Raw genomic sequence first — 5,853 nt, forward strand, 5'->3', positions numbered from 1 at the left:
CAGGCACATGAAAAACTCCCAACATCACTTGTTATTAGAGAAATGAGAATCAAAATTAGAATGAGCTACCATGTCACTGGTCACAATGGCTATCATAAATAGTCTACAAATAAATGCTGGAGGGTGTGTGGAGAAAAGGGAACCCTCCTACACTGTTGGTAGGAATGTAAATTGGTACAGTCACTATGGAAAATAGTATGGCAGTTCCTCAAAAAACGAAATATAGAACAACCATATGATCTAGCACCCCACTCCTGGACATATATCTAGACAAAACTTTCATTCAAAAAAAAAAATACATGCACCTCTATGTTCATTGCAGCACTATTCACAATAGTCAAGACCTGGAAACAACCAAAATGTCCATTGACAGATGAATGGATTAAGAAGATGAAGACGTGGTACATATGCACAATGGAATACTACTCAGCCATAAAAAGAACGAAATGCCATTTGCAGAAACATGGATGCAACTAGAGATTCTCATACTAAGTGAAGTCGAAAGAGAAAGACAAAACCATGTGATATAACTTATACGTGAAATCTAAAATATGGCACAAATGAACCTATTTAGAGAAGAGGAACAGACTCAGATACCTAGAGAACAGACTTGTGGTTGCCAAGGGCAAGGAGGAAGAAGTGGGATGGACTGGGAGTTTGGGGTTAGTAGATGCAAACCATACATTTAGAATGGATAAGCAATGAAGTCCTACTGTATAGCACAGAGAATTAAAATCAATCTCTTGTGATAGAACATGATGGAAGATAATACGACAAAAAGAATGTATATATATGTATGACTGAGTCATTTTGCTGTACAGCAGGAATTGATGCAACATTGTAAATCAACTATACTTTAACAAAAAATAAATAATTTTTTTTTGTTTCTGTGGTAGATCATTTAAGAAATCTACATTGCTTCAAGAGTGTTATTTGACATTCTCTTGTTCTATGAAGTTCGATATCTTGTTCTATAAAGTTTTTTTAAGTCTAAATATTTTGGTAGTTTGCTCATATTTAGACCTGGTATTTTTCAGGGGAATCATGAATTATCTTAGAACATTCCTACTCTCTTTCAACTGAAAAAATGTCAAATTCCTTTTTCTGATCTATAATTGGATGAAAGGATGGACCAGAGCCTATAATTACCCTTAGGCAGAAAAATCCTTTGGTGTTATTTCAAGTTGATAATCTGTAAATACTTCTTCCATACTTATTTAATAAGAAGAGCACTGGTGCCTACAAATAGGTTTTATAAATCAAAACCTTAATGCTAATAAGAACTATAATAACCATTGGATTACACATTTCATGCTATGACTAGAATTCTCTGTAGAGCCCTAACTGCACTAGTACTTCCTTCTTGTTGTTTTAAAGCCTCTTATAGACCAGCACAACTTGCAATGGTGTGACTGGCCTTTTGCTTTTCCACCTCTGATTGACAGCTGCTGAGTGTTAACAGTATGCCACCTGGAGAGACTTCAGATACTCTACTGCCTGCTCTGTAAAATCAGACAGAGGAAATATGTGAAAAACCAGTACAACGCAGAACTTTGTCTTTTTAGGGCCACACCCCCACAGCATATGGAGGTTCCCAGCCTAGAGGTCAAACTGGAGCCGTAGCTACTGGCCTACAACACAGCCTCAGCAATGCCAGATCTGAGCCACATCTGTGACCCACACCACAGCTCATAGCAATGTCAGATCCTTAACCCACTGAGCAAGGCCAGGGATTGAACCTGGGTCTTCATGGATACTAGTCAGATTCATTTCCTCTGAGCCACAACAGGAACTCCACATCTTCCATTTTAATTCAGATATTAAAGACTTTTAGTCTTTGGATATAGTAATTAAGGATGCATTCAACAAGACCAGAAAGTTTTATATGACGTACATTGAGATACAGCTGAAGGTGCAATATATGTATTAGAGATTAATAACCCTTCAAAGAAAATAAGGACTGGCAGCCATAGAAAACAACCTGAGAGGCAAGTCAGCCAGAGCTTTGCAAACCCAGACCAACCACATCAAAAAATGCATTAGGGTAGATTGTTTAAACCTCTAATTATAAGACAGATTGAGAGACTAGGAAAAAGTAAGACTCCCACTCTATGTTATCTGCAAAAGACATACTTTACCTATAAAAACAGACACTTTAAAAGTCAAAAGTTGGAAAAAGATACACCATTGTAAACACTATTCATTAAAGATGATGAAGTGGACATATGAACATCAAGAAGAATAGGCCATAGGACACAGAGTGATACCAGAGATAAAGGAGGACATTTCATAATGATGAAAAGGCCAGTTTGTTAGAAAGCAGCTATCACAGTAGACTAAAAATATGAAACCAAAACTAACAGACATAAAGGGAGAACTATGCAAACTCACAAACAGGTGGAGATTTCAACTCTTTTCCCTCAGTAATTGATACAATAAGTAAATAAATTATGAGTAAGGAAATAGAAGATTTAATCTACATTAGCAATCAATTTGATCTAAAATTCATAGAATATTATTCTATAATACATGAAACAGTTATGAAGAGGTGCATTTTAAGAGGTGGGATCTCTTTGAAAAAGGATCAAATTCTTGAACTCAACATACTAGATATGCTTGTGAATAAACTTATAGCATAAATCCTTAATGCCTCTTCTCTGAAATATGGAATGTGATAATTGAGCATGAGCTTACTTTTGAGTAATACTCCATTATTAGTTTACTAATTAAATATGTATGTGATTTTTAAAAATACACATTGTTTTTGGCTTCTTCATGGAATGTTGACTAATACAGACAATAGGCTGGGCAATATATTAATCTCAGTAAATTTCAAAAGCTTGAAACCTTAGAGAGCATGTTCCCATAACCCTAATATTATTAAATGAAAAATCAGTAACAAAAAGATTTCTGGGAAAGCACCCAATATTCTGAAATTATATACCATACTTCTAAATAACCTAAGGATCAAATAATAACTTACAAAGGAAATTGGGAAGTATTTCTAATTGACTGACAAGGAAAATACAACAAAAGAAATTTGTGGGGTATAGTGAAAGAAAAACTTAAAGGGAAATTTGTAGCTTTAAATGATTATATGTGATAAAAAATTTCCAAAATCAATGAAAACAGAGTGGTATCAGGAAATATGGCAGAGACAGCTCCAAATTTTCCTCCACAAGAACACTCAGGAACTGAGTGAAAACTCCCGGAATAAAATGGAAGAACTCTGGGAAATAATAAAAGGATTTATAGCAACAAAGAAAATGTTTCTCAAGAAAAGGCAATTTTAAAATAGCAGGAGAGTTCTGTGGCTTTTTTACTTGAACTTTCCCACTCATTCTCGAGCTCACTAGCAGCCTTAAAGATAACAGCCTACATTCCCAGTTCAGGAGTGATCAGAGCAGACTTTATCATCAAAGAACAGTGTCTTGTTTCTTTCTATCTTAGGGCTACCTGAAGGAATGATACAAGACATCTGTCTTTGTTTCTCCCAACTCAGAATTGTCTTAAGGGAGAAACATGTCTTCAGAGAAGGCTTCCTAGAAAACACTGTAAGGCAAATGAACAACTCACTGCCTCTGCTGCAGAGGGAAAAGATTACAGTTGAGGCAAACAATAGGCATGGACAGGAGGAAAAGCTGGGAAGGGAATTTCTTTTGGAAATTAGGGCACTGAAGAGAACTTGCAACATACAAGGAATTAAGAGAGCCACACACATGCCCACAAGTTCAGAAAAGATCCAAGAAGACCCTAAGCTTTTACCTCTGGCTGATCTTTAAGCTCAGCACATTCAAGAACCGAAGGCTAAGGCAGAGTTGTAAATAGCCTGGCTAAACATTGAAGGAGTGCCACAACATAGAGCCAATTTGCCATCTGCAGACAATGGGAGAATCATTTAGCTTTTTTCCCCCTTTTCTTTTTGTTCTTCTTTTTTTTGGGGGGGGGGTGCAGAGGTAATCTAAGCATTCAAGGAAATATCTGTCAAAACACTAGCTCATTGCAAGATTAAGGAACAGAGACTTTGGACGCCACATATGATAAAAAAATAACTACAAAAAATAGTTTAAAAATAATTTTTAAAAGTCAACTAAACAACCTAGTACAACCCACAAGGAACAATGCAAACATTGTTTCCTGAGGAGGGAGTAAGTTGCCAAGATGGTGTTGGAAAGCACTATGGCTTGGCTCAGCAGGATGCTGTCAACATAGTCTGTCACTCTAAGACCCGCAGTCACCCTGAGAACAACGTGGACCTCATCACGCTGGCCAATGAAGTGCTGACCACACTCACCCCTCACACCAGCCTCATCCTGTCTAAGCTCCACACTGTCCAACCCAAAGGCAAGATCACTGCACTGGCATCTATGTGGCCCATCTGGCCCTGAAGCATCAGTGGGGCAAGAATCAGAAGACTCGAATCACTGCCTTTGTGAGAAGCCCTATAGAGGACAATGAGAAGGATCTGATGAAAGTGGCTAAATGCCTCAAGAAGGAGAAAGTAAATGTTGACATTATTAATTTTGGGGAAGAGGAGGTGAACCCAGAAGAGGTGCCTGCCTTCATAAACACAATGAATGGTAAAGATGGAACAGGCTCTCATCTGGTGACAGTGCCCTCTGGGCCCAGCTTGGCTGATGCCCTCATTGGTTCTCTGATTCTGGCTGGGGGAAGGTGGTGCCATACTGCATCTTGGTGCCAGTGACTTTGAATTTGGAGTGGATCCCAGTGCTTATCCTGACCTGGGCCTGGCCCTGTGTGTTTCTTTGGAAGAGCAGTGGTGGTGGCAGCAGGAGGTGGTGTGGTGGGCAGCTGCCACCTCTGCTGCTGAGACCAGGATTGCTACAACTGGGACTGAAGGTGAAAGAGACTAGGACCATGCCCTACTAAAGATGACCATCAGCCAGCAGGAGTCTGGTCACACTGGGATCTCTGACCTCAGAAGTATGACTGAAGAAGAACAAATTGACCTAAGAAGTATGACTGAAGAAGAACAAATTGCTTATGCCATGCAGATGTCCCTGCAGGGCACAGAGTTTGGCCAGGCAGAATCAGCTCACATGGAGGCCAGTTCAGCCATGGATACATCTGAGCCCATCAAGAAGCAAGATGATTATGATGTGATGTAGGACCCCGAGTTCCTTCAGGATGTCCTTGAGAAACTTCCAGGCACAGATCCCCAAAATGAGGCCAATCGAAATGCCATGGGCTCCCTGACCTCATGGGCCACCAAGGAAGGCAAGAAGGACAAAAAGGAAGAGGACAAGAAGTGAGACTGGAGGGAAACGGGAGCTGAGCCTGTTCATGGGGTCTCATAGGGTGAGGTGGGATATAGGGTTAGCTATGTTATCTATAACCATTGCACCTAAATAAAGCTTGGCAACTTTTTTTTTTAAGAAAGAAAGAAAGAAAACATACCCTGAGAAGGGCGAAGAATTTGACACCCAGATTTACCACATCACAACATCCAAATGATCAGTTTTCAACAACACAAAATTTTGAAGCATGCGAAGAAATAAGGTGTATCTCATCCATAGGAAAAATTAATGGAAACTGTCCTTGAGGAAGCACAAAATTTGAATTACTAAAATATATTTTAAATCAACTGTCTTTTTTTTTTCTTTTCTGTGGGAAGGTTTATTTGTGCCATATATTAGATTCCAGATGTAAGTGCTATCATATGGTATTTGTCTTTTTCTGACTTACTTCACTTAATGTGAAAGTCTCTAGTTCCATCCATGTTGCTGCAAATGGCATTATTTTGTTCTTTTTTATGGGTGAGTAGTATTCTGTAAATCAACTGTCTTAAATATGTTCAAAGAGCCAAAAGAAGCCATGGACAGAAATAAATGA

The 5,853-nt window shown here is 38.7% G+C and overlaps 1 pseudogene; it reads left to right on the top strand.

Moving 5' to 3' along the window:
• The first annotated feature begins 4,121 nt into the window (after positions 1 to 4,121).
• On the top strand, positions 4,122 to 5,273 carry LOC125137480 (26S proteasome non-ATPase regulatory subunit 4-like; annotated as a pseudogene).
• Positions 5,274 to 5,853: the final 580 nt, after the last annotated feature.

The sequence above is a fragment of the Phacochoerus africanus genome, chromosome 10, assembly GCF_016906955.1.
Source record: "Phacochoerus africanus isolate WHEZ1 chromosome 10, ROS_Pafr_v1, whole genome shotgun sequence".
NCBI classification, from domain to species: Eukaryota; Metazoa; Chordata; class Mammalia; order Artiodactyla; family Suidae; genus Phacochoerus; species Phacochoerus africanus.